The following is a 17080-nucleotide window of genomic DNA, read 5'->3' on the forward strand; positions in this document are numbered from 1 at the left end:
AGTACAGTAAATATATATTACATACTGTACATAAAATGTCAAAAAGTACACCAAATATGTGTTATATATACTGTAAATAAACAATCAAAAAATACACTAATTATATTTAATATACTGTACATAAAATATCAAAAATTACACAAAATGTATACTATATATCGTAAAAAATATCTAAAATTACAGTAAATATATATTGCACACTCTATGTAAAATATCAAAAACTACGCCAAATATATATTATATAATTTACATAAAATATCAAAAGTACACCAAATAGATATTATATACAGTACATAAAATATCAAAAAGTACAGTAAATATATTTCATATATTGTACATATAATATTAACTAAAAGTACACCAAATACATTTTATATACTGTAAATAAAATATCCAATAGTACAGTAAATATATATTACATACTGTACATAAAATATCAAAAAGTACACCAAATATGTGTTATATATACTGTAAATAAACAATCAAAAACTACAGTAATTATATTTAATATACTGTACATAAAATATCAAAAATTACACGAAATGTATACTATATACCGTAAAAAAAAATATCTAAAATTACAGTAAATATATATTGCACACTCTATGTAAAATATCAAAAACTACTCCAAATATATATTATATAATTTACATAAAATATCAAAAGTACACCAAATAGATATTATATACAGTACATAAAATATCAAAAAGTACAGTAAATATATTTCATATATTGTACATATAATATTAACTAAAAGTACACCAAATACATTTTATACACTGTAAATAAAATATCCGATAGTCCAGTAAATATATATTACATACTGTATATAAAATGTCAAAAAGTACACCAAATATGTGTTATATATACTGTAAATAAACAATCAAAAACTACAGTAATTATATTTAATATACTGTACATAAAATATCAAAAATTACACGAAATGTATACTATATACCATAAAAAAAATCTAAAATTATAGTAAATATATATTGCACACTCTATGTAAAATATCAAAAACTACGCCAAATATATATTATATAATTTACATAAAATATCAAAAGTACAACAAATAGATATTATATACAGTACATAAAATATCAAAAGTACAGGAAATATATTTCATATATTGTACATATAATATTAACTAAAAGTACACCAAATACATTTTATATACTGTAAATAAAATATCCAATAGTACAGTAAATATATATTACATACTGTACATAAAATGTCAAATAGTACACGAAATATGTGTTATATATACTGTAAATAAACAATCAAAAAATACACTTATTATATTTAATATACTGTACATAAAATATCAAAAATTACATGAAATGTATACTATATACCGTAAAAAAAATATCTAAAATTACAGTAAATATATATTGCACACCCTATGTAAAATATCAAAAACTACGCCAAATATATATTATATAATTTACATAAAATATCAAAAGTACACCAAATAGATATTATATACAGTACATGAAATATCAAAAAGTACAGTAAATATATTTCATATATTGTACATATAATATTAACTAAAAGTACACCAAATACATTTTATATACTGTAAATAAAATATCCAATAGTACAGTAAATATATATTACATACTGTACATAAAATGTCAAAAAGTACACCAAATATGTGTTATATATACTGTAAATAAACAATCAAAAAATACACTAATTATATTTAATATACTGTACATAAAATATCAAAAATTACACGAAATGTATACTATATACCGTAAAAAAATATCTAAAATTACAGTAAATATATATTGCACACACTATGTAAAATATCAAAAACTACGCCAAATATATATTATATAATTTACATAAAATATCAAAAGTACACCAAATAGATATTATATACAGTACATAAAATATCAAAAAGTACAGTAAATATGTTTCATATATTGTACATATAATATTAACTAAAGTACACCAAATACATTTTATATACTGTAAATAAAATATCCAATAGTACAGTAAATATATATTACATACTGTACATAAAATATCAAAAAGTACACCAAATATGTGTTGTATATACTGTAAATAAACAATCAAAAACTACAGTAATTATATTTAATATACTGTACATAAAATATAAAAAATTACACGAAATGTATGGTATATACCGTAAAAAAAATATCTAAAATTACAGTAAATATATATTGCACACTCTATGTAAAATATCAAAAACTACACCAAATATATATTATATAATTTACATAAAATATCAAAAGTACACCAAATAGATATTATATACAGTACATGAAATATCAAAAAGTACAGTAAATATATTTCATATATTGTACATATAATATTAACTAAAAGTACACCAAATACATTTTATATACTGTAAATAAAATATCCAATAGTACAGTAAATATATATTACATACTGTACATAAAATATCAAAAAGTACACCAAATATGTGTTATATATTCTGTAAATAAACAATCAAAAACTACAGTAATTATATTTAATATACTGTACATAAAATATCAAAAATTACACGAAATGTATACAATATACCGTAAAAAAAATATCTTAAATTACAATAAATATATATTGCACACTCTATGTAAAATATCAAAAACTACGCCAAATATATTTTATATAATTTACATAAAATATCAAAAGTACACCAAATAGATATTATATACAGTACATAAAATATCAAAAAGTACAGTAAATATATTTCATATACTGTACATATAATATTAACTAAAAGTACACCAAATACATTTTATATACTGTAAATAAAATATCCAATAGTAGAGTAAATATATATTACATACTGTACATAAAATGTCAAAAAGTACACCAAATATGTGTTATGTATACTGTAAATAAACAATAAAAAAATACACTAATTATATTTAATATACTGTACATAAAATATCAAAAATTACACGAAATGTATACTATATACCGTAAAAAAATATCTAAAATTACAGTAAATATATATTGCACACTCTATGTAAAATATCAAAAACTACGCCAAATATATATTACATAATTTACATAAAATATCAAAAGTACACCAAATAGATATTATATACAGTACATAAAATATCAAAAAGTACAGTAAATATATTTCATATATTGTACATATAATATTAACTAAAAGTACACCAAATACATTTTATATACTGTAAATAAAATATCCAATAGTACAGTAAATATATATTACATACTGTACATAAAATATCAAAAAGTACACCAAATATGTGTTATATATACTGTAAATAAACAATCGAAAACTACAGTAATTATATTTAATATACTGTACATAAAATATCAAAAATTACACGAAATGTATACTATATACCGTAAAAAAATATCTAAAATTACAGTAAATATATATTACACACTCTATGTAAAATATCAAAAACTACGCCAAATATATATTATATAATTTACATAAAATATCAAAAGTACACCAAATAGATATTGTATACAGTACATGAAATATCAAAAAGTACAGTAAATATATTTCATATATTGTACATATAATATTAACTAAAAGTACACCAAATATATTTAAAATACTGTAAATAAAATATCCAGTAGTACAGTAAATATATATTACATACTGTACATAAAATGTCAAAAAGTACACCAAATATGTGTTATATATACTGTAAATAAACTATAAAAACTTCAATAATTATATTTAATATACTGTACATAAAATATCAAAAATTACTCAAAATGTATATTATATACTGTTAATAAAATATCAAAAATTACAGTAAATATATATTACACATTCTATTTAAAATATCAAAACTACACCAAAAATATATTTTATAATTTACATAAAATATCAAAAGTACACCAAATAGATATTATATACAGTACATAAAATATCAAAAGTACAGTAAATCTATTTCATATATTGTACATATAATATTAACTAAAAGTACACCAAATACATTTTATATACTGTAAATAAAATATCCAATAGTACAGTAAATATATATTACATACTGTACATAAAATATCAAAAAGTACACCAAATATGTGTCATATATACTGTAAATAAACAATCAAAAACTACAGTAATTATATTTAATATACTGTACATAAAATATCAAAAATTACACGAAATGTATACTATATACCGTAAAAAAATATCTAAAATTATAGTAAATATATATTGCACACTCTATGTAAAATATCAAAAACTACGCCAAATATATATTATATAATTTACACAAAATATCAAAAGTACACCAAATAGATATTATATACAGTACATAAAATATCAAAAAGTACAGTAAATATATTTCATATATTGTACATATAATATTAACTGAAAGTACACCAAATACATTTTATATACTGTAAATAAAATATCCAATAGTACAGTAAATATATATTACATACTGTACATAAAATATCAAAAAGTACACCAAATATGTGTTGTATATACTGTAAATAAACAATCAAAAACTACAGTAATTATATTTAATATACTGTACATAAAATATAAAAAATTACACTAAATGTATAGTATATACCGTAAAAAAAATATCTAAAATTACAGTAAATATATATTGCACACTCTATGTAAAATATCAAAAACTACACCAAATACATATTATATAATTTACATAAAATATCAAAAGTACACCAAATAGATATTATATACAGTACATGAAATATCAAAAAGTACAGTAAATATATTTCATATATTGTACATATAATATTAACTAAAAGTACACCAAATACATTTTATATACTGTAAATAAAATATCCAATAGTACAGTAAATATATATTACATACTGTACATAAAATATCAAAAAGTACACCAAATATGTGTTATATATTCTGTAAATAAACAATCAAAAACTACAGTAATTATATTTAATATACTGTACATAAAATATCAAAAATTACACGAAATGTATACAATATACCGTAAAAAAAATATCTTAAATTACAATAAATATATATTGCACACTCTATGTAAAATATCAAAAACTACGCCAAATATATTTTATATAATTTACATAAAATATCAAAAGTACACCAAATAGATATTATATACAGTACATAAAATATCAAAAAGTACAGTAAATATATTTCATATATTGTACATATAATATTAACTAAAAGTACACCAAATACATTTTATATACTGTAAATAAAATATCCAATAGTAGAGTAAATATATATTACATACTGTACATAAAATGTCAAAAAGTACACCAAATATGTGTTATGTATACTGTAAATAAACAATCAAAAAATACACTAATTATATTTAATATACTGTACATAAAATATCAAAAATTACACGAAATGTATACTATATACCGTAAAAAAAATCTAAAATTACAGTAAATATATATTGCACACTCTATGTAAAATATCAAAAACTACGCCAAATATATATTACATAATTTACATAAAATATCAAAAGTACACCAAATAGATATTATATACAGTACATAAAATATCAAAAAGTACAGTAAATATATTTCATATATTGTACATATAATATTAACTAAAAGTACACCAAATACATTTTATATAATGTAAATAAAATATCCAATAGTACAGTAAATATATATTACATACTGTACATAAAATATCAAAAAGTACACCAAATATGTGTTATATATACTGTAAATAAACAATCAAAAACTACAGTAATTATATTTAATATACTGTACATAAAATATCAAAAATTACACGAAATGTATACTATATACCGTAAAAAAATATCTAAAATTACAGTAAATATATATTACACACACTATGTAAAATATCAAAAACTACGCCAAATATATATTATATAATTTACATAAAATATCAAAAGTACACCAAATAGATATTGTATACAGTACATGAAATATCAAAATGTACAGTAAATATATTTCATCTATTGTACATATAATATTAACTAAAAGTACACCAAATATATTTTAAATACTGTAAATAAAATATCCAGTAGTACAGTAAATATATATTACATACTGTACATAAAATGTCAAAAAGTACACCAAATATGTGTTATATATACTGGAAATAATCAAAAACTACAGTAGTTATATTTAATATACAATACATAAAATATCAAAAATTACACGAAATATATACTATATACCGTAAAAAAAATATCTAAAATTACAGTAAATATATATTGCAGACTCTATGTAAAATATCAAAAACTACGCCAAATATATATTATATAATTTACATAAAATATCAAAAGTACACCAAATAGATATTATATACAGTACATAAAATATCAAAAGTACAGTAAATATATTTCATATATTGTACATATAATATTAACTAAAAGTACACCAAATACATTTTATATACTGTAAATAAAATATCCAATAGTACAGTAAATATATATTACATACTGTACATAAAATGCCAAAAAGTACACCAAATATGTGTTATATATACTGTAAATAAACAATCAAAAACTACAGTAATTATATTTAATATACTGTACATAAAATATCAAAAATTACACGAAATGTATACTATATACTGTAAAAAAAATATCTAAAATTACAGTAAATATATATTGCACACTCTATGTAAAATAACAAAAACTACGCCAAATATATATTATATAATTTACATAAAATATCAAAAGTACACCAAATAGATATTATATACAGTACATAAAATATCAAAAAGTACAGTAAATATATTTCATATATTGTACATATAATATTAACTAAAAGTACACCAAATACATTTTATATACTGTAAATAAAATATCCAATACTACAGTAAATATATATTACATACTGTACATAAAATGTCAAAAATTACACCAAATATGTGTTATATATACTGTAAATAAACAATCAAAAAATACACTAATTATATTTAATATACTGTACATAAAATATCAAAAATTACACGAAATGTATACTATATACTGTAAAAAAAATATCTAAAATTTCAGTAAATATATATTGCACACACTATGTAAAATATCAAAAACTACGCCAAATATATATTATATAATTTACATAAAATATCAAAAGTACACCAAATAGATATTATATACAGTACATAAAATATCAAAAAGTACAGTAAATATATTTCATATATTGTACATATAATATTAACTAAAAGTACACCAAATACATTTTATATAATGTAAATAAAATATCCAATAATACAGTAAATATATATTACATACTGTACATAAAATATCAAAAAGTACACCAAATATGTCTTATATATACTGTAAATAAACAATCAAAAACTACAGTAATTATATTTAATATACTGTACATAAAATATCAAAAATTACACGAAATGTATACTATATACCGTAAAAAATATATCTAAAATAACAGTAAATATATATTGCACACTCTATGTAAAATATCAAAAACTACGCCAAATATATATTATATAATTTACATAAAATATCAAAAGTACACCAAATAGATATTATATACAGTACATAAAATATCAAAAAGTACAGTAAATATATTTCATATATTGTACATATAATATTAACTAAAAGTACACCAAATACATTTTATATACTGTAAATAAAATATCCAATAGTACAGTAAATATATATTACATACTGTACATAAAATGTCAAAAAGTACACCAAATATGTGTTATATATACTGTAAATAAACAATCAAAAAATACACTAATTATATTTAATATACTGTACATAAAATATCAAAAATTACACAAAATGTATACTATATATCCTAAAAAATATCTAAAATTACAGTAAATATATATTGCACACTCTATGTAAAATATCAAAAACTACGCCAAATATATATTATATAATTTACATAAAATATCAAAAGTACACCAAATAGATATTATATACAGTACATAAAATATCAAAAAGTACAGTAAATATATTTCATATATTGTATATATAATATTAACTAAAAGTACACCAAATACATTTTATATACTGTAAATAAAATATCCAATAGTACAGTAAATATATATTACATACTGTACATAAAATATCAAAAAGTACACCAAATATGTGTTATATATACTGTAAATAAACAATCAAAAACTACAGTAATTATATTTAATATACTGTACATAAAATATCAAAAATTACACGAAATGTATACTATATACCGTAAAAAAAAATATCTAAAATTACAGTAAATATATATTGCACACTCTATGTAAAATATCAAAAACTACTCCAAATATATATTATATAATTTACATAAAATATCAAAAGTACACCAAATAGATATTATATACAGTACATAAAATATCAAAAAGTACAGTAAATATATTTCATATATTGTACATATAATATTAACTAAAAGTACACCAAATACATTTTATATACTGTAAATAAAATATCCAATAGTCCAGTAAATATATATTACATACTGTATATAAAATGTCAAAAAGTACACCAAATATGTGTTATATATACTGTAAATAAACAATCAAAAACTACAGTAATTATATTTAATATACTGTACATAAAATATCAAAAATTACACGAAATGTATACTATATACCATAAAAAAAATCTAAAATTATAGTAAATATATATTGCACACTCTATGTAAAATATCAAAAACTACGCCAAATATATATTATATAATTTACATAAAATATCAAAAGTACAACAAATAGATATTATATACAGTACATAAAATATCAAAAGTACAGGAAATATATTTCATATATTGTACATATAATATTAACTAAAAGTACACCAAATACATTTTATATACTGTAAATAAAATATCCAATAGTACAGTAAATATATATTACATACTGTACATAAAATGTCAAATAGTACACCAAATATGTGTTATATATACTGTAAATAAACAATCAAAAAATACACTTATTATATTTAATATACTGTACATAAAATATCAAAAATTACATGAAATGTATACTATATGCCGTAAAAAAAATATCTAAAATTACAGTAAATATATATTGCACACTCTATGTAAAATATCAAAAACTACGCCAAATATATATTATATAATTTACATAAAATATCAAAAGTACACCAAATAGATATTATATACAGTACATGAAATATCAAAAAGTACAGTAAATATATTTCATATATTGTACATATAATATTAACTAAAAGTACACCAAATACATTTTATATACTGTAAATAAAATATCCAATAGTACAGTAAATATATATTACATACTGTACATAAAATGTCAAAAAGTACACCAAATATGTGTTATATATACTGTAAATAAACAATCAAAAAATACACTAATTATATTTAATATACTGTACATAAAATATCAAAAATTACACGAAATGTATACTATATACCGTAAAAAAATATCTAAAATTACAGTAAATATATATTGCACACACTATGTAAAATATCAAAAACTACGCCAAATATATATTATATAATTTACATAAAATATCAAAAGTACACCAAATAGATATTATATACAGTACATAAAATATCAAAAAGTACAGTAAATATGTTTCATATATTGTACATATAATATTAACTAAAGTACACCAAATACATTTTATATACTGTAAATAAAATATCCAATAGTACAGTAAATATATATTACATACTGTACATAAAATATCAAAAAGTACACCAAATATGTGTTGTATATACTGTAAATAAACAATCAAAAACTACAGTAATTATATTTAATATACTGTACATAAAATATAAAAAATTACACGAAATGTATGGTATATACCGTAAAAAAAATATCTAAAATTACAGTAAATATATATTGCACACTCTATGTAAAATATCAAAAACTACACCAAATATATATTATATAATTTACATAAAATATCAAAAGTACACCAAATAGATATTATATACAGTACATGAAATATCAAAAAGTACAGTAAATATATTTCATATATTGTACATATAATATTAACTAAAAGTACACCAAATACATTTTATATACTGTAAATAAAATATCCAATAGTACAGTAAATATATATTACATACTGTACATAAAATATCAAAAAGTACACCAAATATGTGTTATATATTCTGTAAATAAACAATCAAAAACTACAGTAATTATATTTAATATACTGTACATAAAATATCAAAAATTACACGAAATGTATACAATATACCGTAAAAAAAATATCTTAAATTACAATAAATATATATTGCACACTCTATGTAAAATATCAAAAACTACGCCAAATATATTTTATATAATTTACATAAAATATCAAAAGTACACCAAATAGATATTATATACAGTACATAAAATATCAAAAAGTACAGTAAATATATTTCATATATTGTACATATAATAATAACTAAAAGTACACCAAATACATTTTATATACTGTAAATAAAATATCCAATAGTAGAGTAAATATATATTACATACTGTACATAAAATGTCAAAAAGTACACCAAATATGTGTTATGTATACTGTAAATAAACAATAAAAAAATACACTAATTATATTTAATATACTGTACATAAAATATCAAAAATTACACGAAATGTATACTATATACCGTAAAAAAATATCTAAAATTACAGTAAATATATATTGCACACTCTATGTAAAATATCAAAAACTACGCCAAATATATATTACATAATTTACATAAAATATCAAAAGTACACCAAATAGATATTATATACAGTACATAAAATATCAAAAAGTACAGTAAATATATTTCATATATTGTACATATAATATTAACTAAAAGTACACCAAATACATTTTATATACTGTAAATAAAATATCCAATAGTACAGTAAATATATATTACATACTGTACATAAAATATCAAAAAGTACACCAAATATGTGTTATATATACTGTAAATAAACAATCGAAAACTACAGTAATTATATTTAATATACTGTACATAAAATATCAAAAATTACACGAAATGTATACTATATACCGTAAAAAAATATCTAAAATTACAGTAAATATATATTACACACTCTATGTAAAATATCAAAAACTACGCCAAATATATATTATATAATTTACATAAAATATCAAAAGTACACCAAATAGATATTGTATACAGTACATGAAATATCAAAAAGTACAGTAAATATATTTCATATATTGTACATATAATATTAACTAAAAGTACACCAAATATATTTTAAATACTGTAAATAAAATATCCAGTAGTACAGTAAATATATATTACATACTGTACATAAAATGTCAAAAAGTACACCAAATATGTGTTATATATACTGTAAATAAACTATAAAAACTTCAATAATTATATTTAATATACTGTACATAAAATATCAAAAATTACTCAAAATGTATATTATATACTGTTAATAAAATATCAAAAATTACAGTAAATATATATTACACATTCTATTTAAAATATCAAAACTACACCAAAAATATATTTTATAATTTACATAAAATATCAAAAGTACACCAAATAGATATTATATACAGTACATAAAATATCAAAAGTACAGTAAATCTATTTCATATATTGTACATATAATATTAACTAAAAGTACACCAAATACATTTTATATACTGTAAATAAAATATCCAATAGTACAGTAAATATATATTACATACTGTACATAAAATATCAAAAAGTACACCAAATATGTGTCATATATACTGTAAATAAACAATCAAAAACTACAGTAATTATATTTAATATACTGTACATAAAATATCAAAAATTACACGAAATGTATACTATATACCGTAAAAAAATATCTAAAATTATAGTAAATATATATTGCACACTCTATGTAAAATATCAAAAACTACGCCAAATATATATTATATAATTTACACAAAATATCAAAAGTACACCAAATAGATATTATATACAGTACATAAAATATCAAAAAGTACAGTAAATATATTTCATATATTGTACATATAATATTAACTGAAAGTACACCAAATACATTTTATATACTGTAAATAAAATATCCAATAGTACAGTAAATATATATTACATACTGTACATAAAATATCAAAAAGTACACCAAATATGTGTTATATATACTGTAAATAAACAATCAAATCTACAGTAATTATATTTAATATACTGTACATAAAATATCAAAAATTACACGAAATGTATACTATATACCGTAAAAAAAATCTAAAATTACAGTAAATATATATTGCACACTCTATGTAAAATATCAAAAACTACGCCAAATATATATTATATAATTTACATAAAATAACAAAAGTACACCAAATAGATATTATATACAGTACATGAAATATCAAAAAGTACAGTAAATATATTTCATATATTGTACATATAATATTAACTAAAAGTACACCAAATACATTTTATATACTGTAAATAAAATATCCGATAGTACAGTAAATATATATTACATACTGTACATAAAATGTCAAAAAGTACACCAAATATGTGTTATATATACTGGAAATAATCAAAAACTACAGTAGTTATATTTAATATACAATACATAAAATATCAAAAATTACACGAAATATATACTATATACCGTAAAAAAAATATCTAAAATTACAGTAAATATATATTGCAGACTCTATGTAAAATATCAAAAACTACACCAAATATATATTATATAATTTACATAAAATATCAAAAGTACACCAAATAGATATTATATACAGTACATAAAATATCAAAAGTACAGTAAATATATTTCATATATTGTACATATAATATTAACTAAAAGTACACCAAATACATTTTATATACTGTAAATAAAATATCCAATAGTACAGTAAATATATATTACATACTGTACATAAAATGCCAAAAAGTACACCAAATATGTGTTATATATACTGTAAATAAACAATCAAAAACTACAGTAATTATATTTAATATACTGTACATAAAATATCAAAAATTACACGAAATGTATACTATATACTGTAAAAAAATATCTAAAATTACAGTAAATATATATTGCACACTCTATGTAAAATAACAAAAACTACGCCAAATATATATTATATAATTTACATAAAATATCAAAAGTACACCAAATAGATATTATATACAGTACATAAAATATCAAAAAGTACAGTAAATATATTTCATATATTGTACATATAATATTAACTAAAAGTACACCAAATACATTTTATATACTGTAAATAAAATATCCAATACTACAGTAAATATATATTACATACTGTACATAAAATGTCAAAAAGTACACCAAATATGTGTTATATATACTGTAAATAAACAATCAAAAAATACACTAATTATATTTAATATACTGTACATAAAATATCAAAAATTACACGAAATGTATACTATATACCGTAAAAAAAAATCTAAAATTTCAGTAAATATATGTTGCACACACTATGTAAAATATCAAAAACTACGCCAAATATATATTATATAATTTACATAAAATATCAAAAGTACACCAAATAGATATTATATACAGTACATAAAATATCAAAAAGTACAGTAAATATATTTCATATATTGTACATATAATATTAACTAAAAGTACACCAAATACATTTTATATAATGTAAATAAAGTATCCAATAGTACAGTAAATATATATTACATACTGTACATAAAATGTCAAAAATTACACCAAATATGTCTTATATATACTGTAAATAAACAATCAAAAACTACAGTAATTATATTTAATATACTGTACATAAAATATCAAAAATTACACGAAATGTATACTATATACCGTAAAAAATATATCTAAAATAACAGTAAATATATATTGCACACTCTATGTAAAATATCAAAAACTACGCCAAATATATATTATATAATTTACATAAAATATCAAAAGTACACCAAATAGATATTATATACAGTACATAAAATATGAAAAAGTACTGTAAATATATTTCATATATTGTACATATAATATTAACTAAAAGTACACCAAATACATTTTATATACTGTAAATAAAATATCCAATAGTACAGTAAATATATATTACATACTGTACATAAAATGTCAAAAAGTACACCAAATATGTGTTATATATACTGTAAATAAACAATCAAAAACTACAGTAATTATATTTAATATACTGTACATAAAATATCAAAAATTACACGAAATGTATACTATATACCGTAAAAAAAAATCTAAAATTACAGTAAATATATATTGCACACTCTATGTAAAATATCAAAAACTACGCCAAATATATATTATATAATTTACATAAAATATCAAAAGTACACCAAATATATATTATATACAGTACATAAATTATCAAAAAGTACAGTAAATATATTTCATATATTGTATACATAATATTAACTAAAAGTACACCAAATACATTTTATATTCTGTAAATAAAATATCCAATAGGACAGTAAATATATATTACAAACTGTACATAAAATATCAAAAAGTACACCAAATATGTGTTATATATACTGTAAATAAACTATAAAAACTACAGTAATTATATTTAATATACTGTACATAAAATATCAAAAATTACTCAAAATGTATATTATATACTGTTAATAAAATATCAAAAATTACAGTAAATATATATTACACATTCTATTTAAAATATCAAAACTACACCAAAAATATATTTTATAATTTACATAAAATATCAAAAGTACACCAAATAGATATTATATACTGTACATTAAATATCAAAATGCACAGTAAATCTCTTTCATATATTGTACATATAATATTAACTAAAAGTACACCAAATACATTTTATATACTGTAAATAAAATATCCAATAGTACAGTAAATATATATTACATACTGTACATAAAATATCAAAAAGTACACCAAATATGTGTTATATATACTGTAAATAAACAATCAAAAACTACAGTAATTATATTTAATATACTGTACATAAAATATCAAAAATTACACGAAATGTATACTATATACCGTAAAAAAATATCTAAAATTACAGTAAATATATATTGCACACTCTATGTAAAATATCAAAAACTACGCCAAATATATATTATATAATTTACATAAAATATCAAAAGTACACCAAATAGATATTATATACAGTACATAAAATATCAAAAAGTTCAGTAAATGTATTTCATATATTGTACATATAATATTAACTAAAAGTACACCAAATACATTTTATATACTGTAAATAAAATATCCAATAGTACAGTAAATATATATTACATACTGTACATAAAATATCAAATAGTACACCAAATATGTGTTATATATACTGTAAATAAACAATCAAAAACTACAGTAATTATATTTAATATACTGTACATAAAATATCAAAAATTACACGAAATGTATACTATATACCGTAAAAAAAAATCTAAAATTACAGTAAATATATATTGCACACTCTATGTAAAATATCAAAAATTACGACAAATATATATTATATAATTTACATAAAATATCAAAAGTACACCAAATATATATTATATACAGTACATAAATTATCAAAAAGTACAGTAAATATATTTCATATATTGTATATATAATATTAACTAAAAGTACACCAAATACATTTTATATTCTGTAAATAAAATATCCAATAGGACAGTATATATATATTACATACTGTACATAAAATATCAAAAAGTACACCAAATATGTGTTATATATACTGTAAATAAACAATCAAAAATACACTAATTATATTTAATATATTGTACATAAAATATCAAAAATTACACGAAATGTATACTATATACCGTAAAAAAAGATATCTAAAATTACAGTAAATATATGTTGCACACTCTATGTAAAATATCAAAAACTACACCAAATATATATTATATAATTTACATAAAATATCAAAAGTACACCAAATAGATATTATATACAGTACATAAAATATCAAAAAGTACAGTAAATATATTTCATATATTGTACATATAATATTAACTAAAAGTACACCAAATACATTTTATATACTGTAAATAAAATATCCAATAGTACAGTAAATATATATTACATACTGTACATAAAATGTCAAAAAGTACACCAAATATGTGTTATATATACTGTAAATAAACAATCAAAAAATACACTAATTATATTTAATATACTGTACATAAAATATCAAAAATTACACGAAATGTATATTATACCGTAAAAAAAAATCTAAAATTACAGTAAATATATATTGCACACTCTATGTAAAATACCAAAAACTACGCCAAATATATATTATATAATTTACATAAAATATCAAAAGTACACCAAATAGATATTATATACAATATATAAAATATCAAAAAGTAGAGTAAATATATTTCATATATTGTACATATAATATTAACTAAAAGTACATCAAATACATTTTATATACTGTATATAAAATATCCAATAATACAGTAAATATATATTACATACTGTACATAAAATATCAAAAAGTACACCAAATATGTGTTATATATACTGTAAATAAACAATCAAAAACTACAGTAATTATATTTAATATACTGTACATAAAATATCAAAAATTACACGAAATGTATACTATATACCGTAAAAAAAAATCTAAAATTACAGTAAATATATGTTGCAGACTCTATGTAAAATATCAAAAACTACGCCAAATATATATTATATAATTTACATAAAACATCAAAAGTACACCAAATAGATATTATATACAGTACATAAAATATCAAAAAGTACACTAAATATATTTCATATATTGTACATATAATATTAACTAAAAGTACACCAAATACATTTTATATACTGTAAATAAAATATGCAATAGTACAGTAAATATATATTACATACTGTACATAAAATATCAAAAAGTACACCAAATATGTGTTATATATACTGTAAATAAACAATCAAAAACTACAGTAATTATATTTAATACACTGTACATTAAATATCAAAAATTACACGAAATGTATACTATATACCTTAAAAAAAGTATCTATAATTACAGTAAATATATATGGCACACTCTATGTAAAATATCAAAAACTACGCCAAATATATATTATATAATTTACATAAAATATCAAAAGTACACCAAATAGATATTATATACAGTACATAAAATACCAAAAGGTACAGTAAATATATTTCATA

Source organism: Pan paniscus, chromosome 17 (assembly GCF_029289425.2).
Source record: "Pan paniscus chromosome 17, NHGRI_mPanPan1-v2.0_pri, whole genome shotgun sequence".
Lineage (NCBI taxonomy): Eukaryota > Metazoa > Chordata > Mammalia > Primates > Hominidae > Pan > Pan paniscus.